The sequence below is a fragment of the Cherax quadricarinatus genome, chromosome 2 (assembly GCF_038502225.1).
Source record: "Cherax quadricarinatus isolate ZL_2023a chromosome 2, ASM3850222v1, whole genome shotgun sequence".
NCBI classification, from domain to species: Eukaryota; Metazoa; Arthropoda; class Malacostraca; order Decapoda; family Parastacidae; genus Cherax; species Cherax quadricarinatus.
Genome location: NC_091293.1, coordinates 9,691,594 through 9,709,649, shown reverse-complemented (window position 1 = coordinate 9,709,649; position 18,056 = coordinate 9,691,594).

The following is an 18,056-nucleotide window of genomic DNA, read 5'->3' as shown; positions in this document are numbered from 1 at the left end:
TGTTTCATCGAGTAGAGAGCCCGGAGACGTCAGCACTGGAACTAAAATCTTCTATATACAGGTTGTCCGCAGGGCTGAACATCAGTTGACCACTCGTCTACTAACGTTGTTGCACGCTCACATCTGCAAACAATGACTGACAGTAGCATTTCCTAAGGTGTGACATGTAACTCAGAGGGCAGCACTGCCCTGACCGTAATACAGGCTTTTTTCCTTTAGTTATAAAACACTGGTGCACATACGTACAATAATACTATATCCATGGAATTCATTACACTCTGGGTACCCTTCTAAAAGTATTTACATAATTACATGATGTTGTCCACCCTGACTCTATTATCGACTAGCTATACAATGTGTGTGCATTTATACCCATTTCTGCAAGCAAACAATTAGCATAACTAGCGTAGGAGTCAGACAAGTCAGTAGGTACGTCAATGTCACAGAAATATACTGTTGTCCTTGGTCGCAGGCCATAAGTATGGAGCCTTACTGGGCCGTCTTCCGTACCAGTAGTAGTGGGAGAAGGGATAGACGGTTTGTCCCTAACATTAGTCTGATCGTGGCGTTGCAACGCACGCGCCTCCAGCTCTGCTTCGGCCTGCATATGGTCCACATACTTCATGTGATCAAGGTGGGCTTCCTTGATAGTTCCCGTAGCAATCTCCCTCACCTCGAACTTATTGCCACGGAGCTGTCGTAGGACACGGTAAGGACCCACAAACTTTGGGACAAGTTTGTGCATACCTGGGGTCTGCACTGGGTTGAGCAACATAACTTTGCAACCTGGTTCCACTTTGCTTTCCTTGGCGCGGGCATTGCGCTCAGACGTGAACCTATCAGTAGCTTTCATAAGGTTCTCTCGTACCCGCTGGAAGACAAGCTGCGTTGTCCTCATCTTTACTACACTGGGGTTATCAGTATCGTAAGTAGGTCTAGGTGGAGTAAACAGAATTTCATATGGTAAGCGCTTGTCATAGCCATACAAAGCAAAATGAGGTGTCTCACCGATCGAGCTGTTGAGGGAGGAATTTAATGTACACTGAACATCTGGGATAGCCTCATCCCATGTAGTACAACTTGGGTTAACGGTTACTCTGAGCACCTCCAGGACTTTGCGATTTGTACGTTCAGCAAGACCATTACTCGCAGGGTGGCGTGGAGCTACTGGCGCTTGATGAATGTTGAATCTGGAGCAAAGATCCTGCATTATGCCATTTATAAACTCAGACCCATTGTCTGACAGAAGGACACGTGGGCAAGTATGACGAAGAACAACATGCTCACGGAAAGCACTAGCGACCGTTTCCGCGGTTTTATCAGGAATGGGTACTAATTCACTGTACCGCGTCAAGTTATCTACCATTACAAGCAGGTGCTTATTTCCCTTCTCCGAGGTCGAGAAGTTCGTCAACAGGTCGACAGAAGTTCTCTCCCAGGGCTCCTTTGTAATGGGATACTTTAGAATGGGGTTAGGACCTGTAATGGTACCCTTGTGCTGTAGGCAAACAACACACTGGTGTACATGCTTGGCAATGTCCGATGCCATCTTAGGCCAGAAATATTTCATTCGTGCCTGTTTGATACTGCGGTCCTTCCCGGGGTGCGCTACACCTGGGACATTGTGGATCAACCTAAGAGTAGCTGGTATCATGGACTCTGGTATCACCAGTTGGTATACGGTTCTGCCGGGGTCCACCAGCTGTGCAACACGGCACAGTACTCCTTGGTTGACCACTAAATCCTTCAGTGGAACGGGAGACTTGACCTGTAAGTCAACGTCCTCCTTGGTCAGGAAACGAAGGACTGGAGACCACACAGGGTCCTGTCGTTGGGCTCTCTCGAGATCCTCAACAGAGAACGAATTGCCGACACTCACGAATGCTAAATGTCTCGACAGAGCATCAGCTACAACATTTTGCTTACCTGGGACATAGCAAATTTCAGGGTTGTAGTCATTGAACGTGAGCGACCACCGAGCATGCTTTCCCGAGAGGTTCTTATTCGCAAAAAGGGCCAATAAGGGTAAATGATCTGTATAAATCTTGATAGGATAATGATAGATGATATCCCGAAAATGACTCAGGGCCCATACAATGGCTAAAGCTTCTAGCTCTGTCACTGAATAATTGACTTCCGCTTTAGTAAGAACACGGCTAGCATAGGCAATAGGCTGTTGTTTACCATTAGATTCCTGTGACAAGACTGCACCGATGCCAACTTTGCTGGCATCAGTCGTCAAGGTAAATGCCTTGGTGAAATCAGGGAATCTAAGGGTTGGGGCTGATGTTAACTTGTTCTTAAGAATGACAAAAGCTCGTTCCTGATCGCACGTCCACTCAAAAGGGGCATCCTTCTTGAGTAAGCGTGTCAGGGGTGCAGCAATGGTGGAGAAACCTGCGATAAAGGTGCGGTAGAAACCCGCCAGGCCTATGAAGGACCGAACTGCATCCGCCGTCATGGGTCTGGGGAATTTCTGCACGGCCGAGATTTTAGACTCGTCCGTCTTTATGCCATTCTGAGTTACTACGTGACCCAGAAATTTTATTTCCTTCCGGAGGAAATGACATTTGGAGAGCTTTACCTTAAGATTTGCCTGAGCTAGCCTGTCCAATACCCTGTCAAGTTTCTCAAGATGTGACGGGACATCTTGCGACATGACTATGAGATCATCCAGGTAGACCATGAGCGTGCCACCTAGGAGGGTACGGAAAATTGTCGTCATCAAACGACTAAACGTGATTGGGCTTCCGTGCAAGCCGAAGGGCATCCTCCTGAACTGGTAATGACCAGTTGGCGTAGAGAAAGCTGTCAACTCTCTGCTCTCATCATCGAGGGGGATCTGCCAGAACCCTTGAAGAAGATCAAGAGTTGAAAAGACCTTATTATCGCCGATGTTCTGCAACAGGTCGTTCAGAACTGGCAATGGAAAACGGTCTGGGATGGTACATGCATTCAGTTTCCTGTAATCGATAACAGGGCGCCAGGTTCCGTCCTTCTTGGGGACCAGAATAAGGGGAGCATTCCACGGGGAAGTGGACTCCTCAATAACTCCATCACGGAGCATCCGTGTAATGAGTTCTTCGGCGAAGACTCTTTGCGCATGTGGCAGGCGATACGCAGGTACATAAATGGGTTTAGTACCTTTGTCAAGTGGAATACGGTGAGAGATCAGTGGGGTCAAACCCATCGACTCACCATCTAGTGCAACTGCAGAACGTGCACGATTGAGAACCTGGAGAAGTTTTGGGACCTCTTCAGGATAGTCTGTCAAAGCTAGATCATCTTCCTGCACTGGCCGGGTGTTGGAAGAGTCAGCAGCAGACTCGCCTGGGAGAACTGCACTCACAAGGAAGTCAGCTGGGGCTTCACCCTCCACTCTCACCGGGAGAGGGAATCTGACAAGATCGACAAGTGAGGTATTCTTCCGCAGGGGAAATTCTCGACTATGCATGTTGACAACAAGGACTTGCAACTTACCACGTTGCACTGTGTGCAAGGATGGTTCAAGGGAGAGGCCCTTGACTCGGCATGTGTCGTTGTCAACCAGCACATGGTCTCCTTCAAAAGCTCTGCTCACGTACACCGTAACAGGAGTGAGCGAGTTAGCTGACAAAGTGACGTCATACTTTGTACAAGCAGTAACTCTGCTCGCTGATGCCATGACACGAGTCAGACAGTCGTCTGCCGACAGGGATACTGCGGCTTGACAACTGCTGGTCTCTACAACAGCGTCAGAGTTAGAGTGAAGGTTAGACTGGGCGTCCCCAGACTGGGTTTCACTGGTAACTACGCGCTGATGGCCAGGAGGTGATGGGCAACGAGCTCTACTACGAGGTCGATCAGGACAAGAGACCGACCCCGGGGAGAATGTGCTATGGAAACCACCGGTTTCCAACGATTCTAGGCACTGTGCATACTCTGAGACAGAGTAGCACGTAGTGGATCCTAAGCGCACGCCCCAGAAGGGCACATCCACCCCGTTGAATTCCGCTTTCCACTCAGCTGGATCTAAACGGATCCTAAGATCTGCCATGGTTTTGAACCCTATGAGCAGGTCACCATGGAAAACAATACCATCTACGACTAAGAATTTTGCGGACAGCTTGTGACCCTGGACCACAAATTCTAGCGTTGTGCGACCGCGAACCGTCAGCGGTTTACCTGAGACTCCTCTCAAGGTCTGAATGGCAGACGGCTCTGTCAACATGGCCGCGTGAAGGCCAATGTCTCGGAAAAAAGTGGAGCGGACAATGTTAACCACCGAACCTGTATCTAGGAAAAGCTGAACAGGCTTATTGTGGACAGTGGACTCGATGAGCGGTCCACATGGGTTGTCATACCGAACATGAAGGCATGACAGGCCGACGAGATCCCCGGAGTCACAGCTGCTCGAGGCTCGACACTTGTTGACGAGGCTCGACCTGGAAGGTACGGTACGAGTCTCGGCAACAACGTCAAGACACTCGGTTTCCTCACTGTCGGCAAGCGTATCACTGCCCAGGGCGGCGAATGCATTGCGGACAGGGACGGAATACAGCGACTCCGACAGGGTTACTATGTCTTTCGCTGGTTTTGCGGACGCGCCTCTTCCCCCGAACTAGTGGAAGGGCTTCTACGAGCACGTGCATTGCGCGACGACTGCTTGCTCCACTCAGCTGACAGTATACTTCGCAGCTTGTTACACTCATGGGAGGTATGACTGGAAGTATTGTGGTAAACACAGACTCCCTCGCGAAGCTGAGCATGGGGACGGTGACGGTTACCTTGATACTGAGCATGGGGACGGTTATGGTTACTGGGATACTGAGCATGGGGGCTGTTATGGTTACTGGGATACTGAGCATGGGGACTGTGACGGTTACTTTGCGGGGACTTAGGTTTGTAACACTCCGATCGGTAGTGCCCTCGTTTGCCACAGTTGAAACAAGTCACTACACGCTTAGCGGGTGAGGTTGGGGGTGGTGTCTGCTGGCGACGTTTCGCCCTGGTCCAGGAAGTCGATGACTGCCTTTTTGTATGAGACCGACTGTTGTTACTGTGGTCAATATTTTTACTTAGGCGCGTGTTAGTGGGACTGGGGTTAGAACCTTTGTGGGCTGGCTGTCTGACAGCAGCAGCAAAAGTGACTTCCGGCTGCGACCGCGGGGTCACTGTGGACGGCGCCGGAAGGATGGGTAGGGGATCATCCGCAAAGCGGCAAACCTTGCCTTGCTCGGAAGGCGGCTTGAGCGAGTCGATGGCGTCATATGCACCCAGGACGTCGTGCTGAGGGCCGAGTCCTAGCGCATCAATGGCAGCCCAGAGGTTAGGGGCGGCATCCCTCCGCATGATGCCGACAGCCAGCATGGGGATGATGTCTTTAGCAGCAATACGGCCATCACCATCCACCCACTTAGTGGAGTTGATGGCATCAGTAAAGTCCGTGGCGGCTTGCTCGAACCGGCAAATGCAAGCCAGGGGGCTTTCGTGCCGGTATTGACATTCGGCCAAGACGCTGGTAACGATGTCAATGTAATGGCGTTGGCGACTACGCCGAAAATAACGCCTAAATTCCTCCTTAAGTTCATCCCAAGACTGAATCTTACAAACGCGCTTGAGCTGCACAAAGGCACCTATATCACCCTGGGTGAGATCCACTGCTGCAACAGCAGCACGAATGTACTGTGTATCCGTTGGACTATCAAATAGAGCCTGAACAGTCGTCTCGACTGACTGCAGCCATGGCTCTAAACTATTTGCACGACCGTCAAAAATAAGGGTCAGGAATGGACGATGAGCCGGCCCACTGGTGGTCGAGGCTTGAGCCACAAGTTGACCAACTGTCGCTGGGGCTTTGATGCCCTGCCGCGTGTTCACGCTGGCTGAGGCACCATTGCTGGCACCAGCAGAATCTGGACTAACGGCATGGCCACTGCGTGTCTTAGTCATGACGTCAAGTGTTCAAATGCAATTAGGTCACGAAGAGGGTAAACAGGTCAGAGCAAGAAATGGTATGCACTGGCTACAATTCAAAACAGAGTCAAAGAGAACTCAGCACCACAGTACTAGGTAAACTGCTTAGCGATAGAAATAATTTGAGCAAAACAACAATAAAAAGGGAAATAGTGATACACTCTGAACACAAAATAAGAGATGTATGCAAGTGAATGTACTACAGGGAAGTGCACAAAATGAAGCTAAGGATAGTCAATAATTTCACCAGGAATCTGGCAACAAAATTTATGAAAAGGAGTTGAACTGTAAACACTGGTAGCAAAAATTGCACAAAATTAAAATAAATCAGGTACTACACAACACTAGCACAGTTTAAAAAGATTGCGGGTGCTAGCAGTTGCAAATTGAAACGCAAAAAAAAAGGGTAATTCACTTGCACAAGGGAAGTTGGCACAGAAAAGATATCAGAGTATGGAATAGTGCCAAAAAACACAGAAAAAAAAAATACACTGTATCCAGAATTGCTATATTGCACACAAAATAAAATTAATAAAAATGCAAATTATTAAACTCAAGAATATGGCAAAGGTTAACTGGTGTTAGCAGGGTGTACACTGGCAAAAAGAAAAAATTTGCACAATCTCAAGGTCAAAATTAATTAACTTCACAAGGAATTTTGGTAATTAATGGTAAATAAGCAGGTTCCCAAAAATACACTCAATGACTTGGGTATACAAAATAGCAAAATGCAATGCACATAGGTGAATATTCACTGATAAAACATAGAATATATGTAGAGCAAATAAATGGGGAAACAGAAGAAAAGTTTAATGGGATAGGCACAGATTGTATCACTGCAGGTAGAATAAACTAATACTTAAGTACTTGAAGATTACACTTATTAAAAGGAAAAAACACTAACAAACAAAACAGTGCAAGGGTGTCAACAATCTGTGGCTAACTTGCAGGTGCAACTAACAAAATAACAGCACACAGGAATTACATGAAGACTGTATGTGAGAGGTAAATTGTATAAATGGTTAACACTGAACAATTTAAATCAATAACTGAGGTGCAAGAAGCAGAATAAAATACTGGAATTTAAAATGTAGGAGTGCAAAAATAAATTTACAAAATTTAAGAAGCTGTAGGTAAGTGGCAAAATGTGCACTGATGACACTGAACAATTTACTGAAGTATGGCTTCAGTAACTAACTGTATTGGTGCAGGACAGTTAAATAATGTCACAAAATATTAGGAAATGCTAGGTAAGTCACTGTTTACTTAACTTTGAGTGCAGATGGACGAAGGTACGGGTGCTGCAGGTCCTGGAACTTTCAGTGATGCTCTAGTACCACTACACGCCTCGTAGCATTTGTATACTGCTATGGGGCTTCAATGTCGTAGAAAAAATTATCAGAAAGGACTTGGGAAGAACAGGAAGGACCGGGGTAACTCTGTGGAGGTATAAGATATTAGAAGACGTGGATACCCGGCGTGAACTACAGCTGTGTGTTGGTTGTTTACACTGGCAAGCGTGTCTGGGCGCGCTGACTGACTGCGGCTTCAGCACACGGAGAACAAAACATTTACTGCACTACTCGAACGTGCTAAAAACAAGCTTAAGTGAAACTTTGAACTGGGACGAGTAAGTTTTACTGTAACAAATCACTGGGGAAAACAGAACTGGTGATGAACTGGGAATAAAACAGCAAGGGAAAGGGAAAAAAAAAAATTTAAACTGGGCAACACAAAAAAAAACTGCACTGGCTGGAGATACGTAGACGCTGAGTAGTTGTAGACACTATGATGAGTCACGAGCTGCTGTAGACGCTGAACTGAGCTGGCTTAGGGCTAAGCTGACTGGGTTCCCACGTGGTTAAGCCAGGTAGAACTTCTTGGAGGAAACTTGGAAGAACACAACACACATGGACGGCGAGATGGACGTCGTTGCGTAGCAGAGAAGGCTGTAGAGGGGGCTGGTGTGTTTACGCGCTGATTAGGGTATAAACCAACCCCAGAGCTGCCTCGTGGTCACGTGTGGTGCCACACGAAGCCAACACACTAAACGACCTCACCTCTACTTCTTGTAGCTGAGAAGGGCGTAGGGACGCTGTAGGAGGCAGGAGAATGGTGCTGGAGAGTGTTGAAGGGCTGTAGAGAGGGTGATGAGGTGAACACGTGACTGCTAAGGCTGGAGATGACGCCGTGACGCCTATGTCCAGATTTTGTGGGAAAAATCTAGGACGAAGATCTATCTCGGGTCCCGTCAAGACGCTGGGAGTAACAGATAACTCTTTAGGCCAGCAGGTGCGTTGGATGACGACGGATGATGTTGACTGGCGTCGACCGATGGTGTTGACCCCTCCACCCTGAAGAGGCTCACAATGCCGCTGACTCCGCTGTCACCACTGTTATTGCTGTTCTTACTGCTGAACAGCGGTTTAGTGCCGATGAAGGTAGCGTAGGTAGCAATGATACGGCCGTGGACTAGATTGGCTTTAATTGGGTAGGAGTGAGTACACAACGGGCAGTGTGAGGGAGTGACCGCAAGCCAGTCCGTGGAGGGGGAGCACCTGTGACTATCACGTTGGTCGGTCGAGGAGTGAGAGAGGGTGGTCTGTGCTTCCCACCGACCTAGGTAGGCCTACAGAGGGCAGCACTGAATGCCGCGTAATATGAACTAGTCAGAGCAGACGGCTAGGCTGTGTGCTCTGACAGTACAGGCTGTCTACATTTATATGTGTTGTATAGCGTATCATAGTACCATCCATGTGTTTATATAGAAGATCCCTTAGGCCTGTGACTGTATGACGTCACGGGATTCAGCGAGCGAGTGAGACGAGCTACTTCGGTCTCAGTCAACGCATAGGCATAGTAGGAGGCAGGACAAGGCAGGCTGGGCTCCATCTCCCATTACCACAGTCTGACAGTATAGCGTTACCATCCAACAAGTGAGTTTACTTTATCCATCAATCTCCTACCGAACCCCACACGACATCACTGCACAAACACACCAGTCACATCACTGTACAAACACACCAGTCACATCAATTCACAAACACACCAGTCACATCACTGAACAAACACACCAGTCACATCACTGCACAAACACACCAGTCACATCACTGCACAAACACACAAGTCACATCACTGCACAAACACACCAGTCACATCACTGTACAAACACACCAGTCACATCACTGCACAAACACACCAGTCACATCACTGTACAAACACACCAGTCACATCACTGCACAAACACACCAGTCACATCACTGCACAAACACACCAGTCACATCACTGCACAAACACACCAGTCACATCACTGCACAAACACACCAGTCACATCACTGTACAAACACACACAAGTCACATCACTGCACAAACACACACCAGTCACATCACTGCACAAACATACACAAGTCACATCACTGCATAAACACACCAGTCACATCACTGCACAAACTCACCAGTCACATCACTGCACAAGCACACCAGTCACATCACTGCACAATCACACCAGTCACATCACTGCACAAACACACCAGTCACATCACTGCACAAACACACGCCAGTCACCTCACTGCACAAACACACAAGTCACATCACTGCACAAACACACCAGTCACATCACTGTACAAACACACCAGTCACATCACTGCACAAACACACCAGTCACATCACTGCACAAACACACCAGTCACATCACTGCACAAACACACCAGTCACATCACTGCACAAACACACCAGTCACATCACTGCACAAACACACCTGTCACATCACTGCACAAACACACCAGTCACATCACTGCACAAACACTCACCAGTCACATCGCTGCACAAACACACCAGTCACATCACTGCACAAACACACCAGTCACATCACTGCACAAGCACACCAGTCACATCACTGCTCAAACACACCAGTTACATCACTGCACAAACTCACCAGTCACATCACTGCAGAAGCACACACCAGTCACATCACTGCACAAACACACTCCATTGTTTTTGTTACATCTTGTAAGTAATATCCAGCAGTTCTGCTCTGGTAAGTCAAGATCATTGATAAGGTCATTTAACTCCCGTAAAGTGATTAAGTGAGGATGTTTCAGAGTCTCAAATTCTGATGATTCTTAATGATCAGTATTATCAGTTTCTTCACTACTATCACGTTCAGTGTTACCAACAACAGGCAAAACAGGTATAGCACTGTCATCACTACGTGACACTGTCATCACTACATGACACCCTCATCACTACGTGACACTGTCATCACTACGTGACACTGTCATCACTACGTGACACTGTCATCACTACATGACACCCTCATCACTACGTGACACTGTCATCACTATGTGACACTGTCATCACTACGTGACACTGTCATCACTACGTGACACTGTCATCACTACGTGACACTCTCATCATTATGTGACACTGCCATCACTATGTAACACTGTCATCACTATGTGACACTCTCATCACTATGTGACACTTTCATCACTATGTGACACTCTCATCACTGTGTGACACTTTCATCACTATGTGACACTGCCATCACTATGTGATACTGTCATCATTATGTGACACTGTCATCACTATGTGACACTCTCATCACTATGTGACACTGTCATCACTATGTGATACTGTCATCACTATGTGACGCTTTCATCACTATGTGACACTGTCATCACTGTGTGACACTTTGATCACTATGTGACACTGTCATCAATATGTGACATTGTCATCACTATGTGACACTTTCATCACTATGTGACACTGTCATCACTATGTGACACTGTCATCACTATGTGACACTTTCATCACTATGTGACACTCTCATCACTGTGTGACACTTTCATCACTATGTGACACAGTCATCACTATGTGACACTGTCATCACTATGTGACACTGTCATCACTATGTGACACTGTCATTACTATGTGACACTGTCATCACTATGTGACACTGTCATCACTATGTGACACTGTCATCACTATGTGACACTGTCATCACTATGTGACACTGTCATCACTATGTGACACTGCCATTACTATGTGACACTGTTATCACTATGTGCCACTGTCATCACTATGTGGCACTGTCATCACTATGTGACACTGTCATCACTATGTGACACTGTCATCACTATGTGACACGAAGTTTTAATGCTGACTCACAGTCTGGATATGTCATCTTGTTCTTGTTTTTCTTCGAGAAATTAACCACATTAACTGTGGAAAATTACATTTACCTGGATGAATCTCATTAGATACATACAAGTAAATGGTAACAAAGATAATTATTATTTATCAAAGTTACAGAGACAAGTAGGAATTTTTAGGACACCTAATTCGCAAAAAAATGTCCCCCTTCGATACCTACCATAATGTATCTCTCGACAAGTTGCTCTATTTTTTTTTATTATCACACTGGCCGATTCCCACCAAGGCAGGGTGGCCCGAAAAAGAAAAACTTTCACCATCATTCACTCCATCACTGTCTTGCCAGAAGGGTGCTTTACACTACAGTTTTTAAACTGCAACATTAACACCCCTCCTTCAGAGTGCAGGCACTGTACTTCCCATCTCCAGGACTCAAGTCCGGCCTGCCGGTTTCCCTGAATCCCTTCATAAATGTTACTTTGCTCACACTCCAACAGCACGTCAAGTATTAAAAACCATTTGTCTCCATTCACTCCTATCAAACACGCTCACGCATGCCTGCTGGAAGTCCAAGCCCCTCGCACACAAAACCTCCTTTACCCCCTCCCTCCAACCCTTCCTAGGCCGACCCCTACCCCGCCTTCCTTCCACTACAGACTGATACACTCTTGAAGTCACTCTGTTTCGCTCCATTCTCTCTACATGTCCGAACCACCTCAACAACCCTTCCTCAGCCCTCTGGACAACAGTTTTGGTAATCCCGCACCTCCTCCTAACTTCCAAACTACGAATTCTCTGCATTATATTCACACCACACATTGCCCTCAGACATGACATCTCCACTGCCTCCAGCCTTCTCCTCGTTGCAACATTCATCACCCATGCTTCACACCCATATAAGAGCGTTGGTAAAACTATACTCTCATACATTCCCCTCTTTGCCTCCAAGGACAAAGTTCTTTGTCTCCACAGACTCCTAAGTGCACCACTCACTCTTTTTCCCTCATCAATTCTATGATTCACCTCATCTTTCATAGACCCATCCGCTGACACGTCCACTCCCAAATATCTGAATACATTCACCTCCTCCATACTCTCTCCCTCCAATCTGATATTCAATCTTTCATCACCTAATCTTTTTGTTATCCTCATAACCTTACTCTTTCCTGTATTCACCTTTAATTTTCTTCTTTTGCACACCCTACCAAATTCATCCACCAATCTCTGCAGCTTCTCTTCAGAATCTCCCAAGAGCACAGTGTCATCAGCAAAGAGCAGCTGTGACAACTCCCACTTTGTGTGTGATTCTTTATCTTTTAACTCCACGCCTCTTGCCAAGACCCTCGCATTTACTTCTCTTACAACCCCATCTATAAATATATTAAACAACCACGGTGACATCACACATCCTTGTCTAAGGCCTACTTTTACTGGGAAAAAATTTCCCTCTTTCCTACATACTCTAACTTGAGCCTCACTATCCTCGTAAAAACTCTTCACTGCTTTCAGTAACCTACCTCCTACACCATACACTTGCAACATCTGCCACATTGCCCCCCTATCCACCCTGTCATACGCCTTTTCCAAATCCATAAATGCCACAAAGACCTCTTTAGCCTTATCTAAACACTGTTCACTTATATGTTTCACTGTAAACACCTGGTCCACACACCCCCTACCTTTCCTAAAGCCTCCTTGTTCATCTGATATCCTATTCTCCGTCTTACTCTTAATATTAATATTAATTGAAAATGAAATGTACATCACCAGGAATTCTGGTAAACATTATAAATTTGTGGACTGTATGTTAAATTGAATAAATGATTACATATACACATTTATATAACAGAAGGAGAATTTATAATCATAACACTCACCAATTAGTCTGGAGATTACTGTGTATCAAACAGAACTACCCCTGTCTGCATTTATGAAGAATTTACTGGCCAGAACTTCTAAACATAAACATAGACACTTAGTTGGGGTTCCTGGAGCTGTCCTGCCCATCTGCTTAAGGCTCAAGTTATGCAGGACTGCACATCCAACAATTTCGGCTCCTATTTGAGAGGTTTTAAGCCAAATATAACCCCTAGAGCGACGAAAATTATGCACATTTCAGTAGTGTGCTTTTATCACATTCAAAAAACAATGGCGACTCCCCTGCTCGTCAGCGCAGGCGCAGAGCTTCGCTGTCGATTCTCTTATTTAAAATGCACTTAACAGAACAATAGTAACGTATTAATCAGGTTTATTTACACAGCATAATTTTTGGAAAATTATTTTCCACATTAACCATGCAGAAGTAACAGTCATTCTTGCGATTCTGCAGTTCTCGCCAGGCAAGTGGCATTGTAAATGACATTGATGTACAGTGTCCATAAAGCCACTGACTGTGTCAGTCCAGAACTACACACAGTACAATATACTATGTGTGGAGTCCATGTTTCACCTTAATCACTTCTCTTCCAACCCAAGTAATGCTCCTATGTAAGCTTGACATTATTAGTCATAATATTTCTTGGATCACGTGGTGTACATTTGTCACACATATAACAGAAACTGATACACTGGTCAATCATCCTCGTCTGTTCATGTTAATCTGAAGCAGAGATTTAATGTAATATCAAAATAAACTGGATGTAAAGACGGATGTGTAAGAGGCAGAGAAATGCAGTTTAAGCAAAATGAACACCAATGTACACAGTGAAGTTTATATACAATGGTGGAAGAAATATCTTTTGAGGATGTACCAGTGGCATATGTTGTATATCGAATTACCCTGGAATATTCTTTCCTTGCCGGCCATTCTTTGATTTTTGTAGTGGTTATCATCGTCATTACTATTCAACAAACAATTGTCTGAACAGTGGGAGGACCAGAGCACAACTGATGCTCTCTGACTCTCCCTGACAAGCAGACATGATGTGTAAGATTTATTTATGTTCAAGAATGTAAGCAGACAACAGCAAGGCTTTCATCAGAAGCGTATTCAAGTTAAGACTTGTAACATAGAATTACTTGTGATTTAGTTGTCTTACGTCATGACTTAATTCTGACTTCAGACTCAGTTTCAGCATCCTAAAAAATCTTGAATGTTTCAGTTTCAGAAGTAACAAGACAACAAAGCTTTTGGAGAGCGAAACGTTGCCCAAATAACTCGTAGCAATTGCTTCACGTTGGAAAAGTTCAGATTCAGGAAGGATATAGGAAAGCACTGGTTTGGTAACAGAGTTGTGGATGAGTGGAACAAACTCCCGAGTACCGTCATAGAAGCTAATACGTTGTGTAGTTTTAAAAATAGGTTGGATAAATACAGTGGTGACCTGTACTTAATTTCAGTGGTGACCTGTACTTAACTCAGTGGTGACTTGTACTTAACTCAGTGGTGACCTGTACGGAACTCAGTTGTGACCTGTACTTAACTCAGTGGTGGCCTGTACTTAACTCAGTGGTGACCTGTATTTAACTCAGTGGTGACCTGTACTTAACTCAGTGGTGACCTGTACTTAACTCTGTGAAGAAGTGTCTTGTGTGCTCTCCGTGGACTGAACCAAGATGCCCTCTGTCGAGCAACTTTACCAGCAGCTTAAGGAAGACTTGAGAGTAGCGAAGATGGAGATACGGCGATTGACTGAGGAAAACAAGAGGACTCGTAGTAGTCCTCCTGTTTTGAGTTCTCAGGTCAAGAAGGGAACGTGGTCAGTGGCTGGACAACATGGAACGAAGTTGACGATCAAGAAGAATGGAAAAACAGACACGATGAAGAAGAAAGAGACTACTGTGGAAACATCTAATGCATTCTCCGTGCTACCCGACAAATGTGAGTCGACTACTGGGAACGTCACGACGAACGACACCAAGGAAGGTAAGAATATTGTTGTTGTTGGGGATAGCAAGGTTAGATATATGGATGGGGCGTTCTGCTTGAAGGACAGGAGTAGGAGACAGAGGGTTTGCTTTCTTGGGGCTGGGATGGAGGACATTGTTAGCCGGCTTGACAACATCATGAACGGTAATGGGATCAATCCTATTATTTACCTCAGTGCTGGAGTCAATGATGTAGGCAAGCATAGAAGTGAGGATTTAGTTAGAAAGTTCAGGACAGCTATAGACATAATTAGGAAGAAGGGGGGGCGCCCTGTTATATGTGGCATTTTGCCAAGAAGACGTGTTGGTAATGAATGGTTGTCCAGAGCATTTGGTATTAATTGTTGGCTGCATAAACACTGTAAGGATAATGCAGTACCATTCATTGACAACTGGGACAACTTCTATGGCCGAAATGACATGTATGCCAGGGATAGGGTTCACTTATCCAGGGCAGGTGTGGATTTTCTTGCTAGCTCAGTTGAGGGGGTTGTTGTTGTTAGGGCTTTAAACTAGGATTAGTTAGAGGTATGGGTTTAGAAATGATAAATAATGAGTATGGATATATTGACTTATGCTCTGATGTTAAGAATCTTAATAGTAACTGTCATGGAGTAACTCTGGGTAATGATAATTTCAGAAATTGTGTAAAAACAAAGATGAATAGGAAAAATGTGCAGAAGAAAAAACATATGATGGTATTTTATGCTAACAGTCGAAGTGCAAGAAATAAAATTAATGAATTACGTTTGGTAGCATGTGCTGGGAACTTTGATATTGCATTAACTGAAACGTGGTATGATTTAAAGAGTCGGGATATGATTGTTGACTGTAATATTCAAGGGTTTAAGTTGTTCCATGTGGATAGATGTAATGGGAAGGGGGGAGGAGTTGCATTATATGTTCGAGAAAATATTAATTGTTGCATAAAAACAGGTATGGTTTAGAAAGACACATAGGAACATAAGAAAGGAGGAACACGGCAGGAGGCCTGTTGGCCCATACTAGGCAGGTCCTTTACAATTCATCCCACTAACAAAACATTTGACCAACCCAATTTTCAATGCCACCCAAGAAATAAGCTCAGATGTGAAAGTCCCACTCAAATCCAACCCCTCCCACTCATGTACTTATCCAAACCAATACTTTCCTATGTCCTTTCTAAATCTAAACTTATCTAATTTAAATCCATTACTGCGGGTTCTCTCTTGGAGAGACATCTTCAAGACCTTATTAATATCCCCTTTATTAATACCTATCTTCCACTTATACACTTCGATCAGGTCTCCCCTCATTCTTCGTCTAACAAGTGAATGTAACTTAAGAGTCTTCAGTCTTTCTTCATAAGGAAGATTTCTAATGCTGTGTATTAATTTAGTCATCCTACGCTGAATGTTTTCTAACGAATTTATGTCCATTCTGTAATATGGAGACCAGAATTGAGCTGCATAATCTAGGTGAGGCCTTACTAATGATGTATAAAGCTGCAGTATGACCTCTGGACTTCTGTTGCTTACACTTCTTGATATAAATCCCAGTAATCTATTTGCCTTATCGTGGTCAACAGCCTCAAAAGCTTTACTGAAGAAAGTTAATAAATTAGTTAGACAAGACCGGCCTCTTGTGAATCCATGCTGAGTATCATTAATCAAGCTATGCTTATCGAGATGGCTTCTTATAATCTGAGATATAACTGACTCTAGTAATTTGCCTACAATTGAGGTCAGGCTTATTGGGCGGTAATTTGACGGTAACGACTTGTCCCCTGTTTTAAAAATAGGAATTACATTGGCCATCTTCCACATATCAGACACTACACCTGTTTGAAGAGATAAATTAAAAATATTAGTTAATGGTTCACAGACTTCCATTTTGCATTCCTTTAGAACCCTTGAAAAAACCTCATCAGGACCCGGTGACTTATTTTGCTTCAGTCGGTCTATCTGCTTCACAACCATTTCACTAGTGACTGTGATGTTACATAATTTATCTTCTTCTGATCCACTATAAAAATTAATTACCGGAATATTATTAGTGTCTTCCTGTGTAAAAACCGAGAGAAAATAATTATTTAAAATCGAGCACATTTCATTCTCTTTGTCAGTAAGATGCCCATAGTTATTTTTAAGGGGACCTATCTTATCTCTGACTTTTGCTCTATAGACCTGTAGATGAATGGCTCAGAGAACCGACATGTTGATAAATTAGACTCATACACAACTCTAGGGAATCTTCATTGAGGAAACGTTTCGCCACACAGTGGCTTCATCAGTCCATACGAAGGAGAAACTTGAAGAACAGGAGGAGAATGAGGTAATCAGTCCCTCAACCTTGAGTCGATGTGTTCAGTCCATCAATCTTGAATAGAATACGGCAAATCAGCGGAGAAGCAGCTTATAAACCGTATGGCAGGAGAGGTGCAGCAGTCATAGGTCGTGTCACATTTGTTCAATGTGGAAGTAGGTCGTGCCCAAGAATTAGGCAAGCGAAGAATTCCTAAGTATTAAGATCCCAAGAAGTTGCAGTGTCTGACAGATTTGTAGATGAATGGTTCAGAGAACCGACATGTTGATAAATTAGACTCATACACAACTCTTGGGAATCTTCATTGAGGAAACGTTTCGCCACACAGTGGCTTCATCAGTCCATACGAAGGAGAAACTTGAAGAACAGGAGGAGAATGAGGTAATCAGTCCCTCAACCTTGAGTCGATGTGTTCAGTCCATCAATCTTGAATAGAATACGGCAAATCAGCGGAGAAGCAGCTTATAAACCGTATGGCAGGAGAGGTGCAGCAGTCATAGGTCGTGTCACATTTGTTCAATGTGGAAGTAGGTCGTGCCCAAGAATTAGGCAAGCGAAGAATTCCTAAGTATTAAGATCCCAAGAAGTTGCAGTGTCTGACAGATTTGTAGATGAATGGTTCAGAGAACCGACATGTTGATAAATTAGACTCATACACAACTCTTGGGAATCTTCATTGAGGAAACGTTTCGCCACACAGTGGCTTCATCAGTCCATACGAAGGAGAAACTTGAAGAACAGGAGGAGAATGAGGTAATCAGTCCCTCATCCTTGAG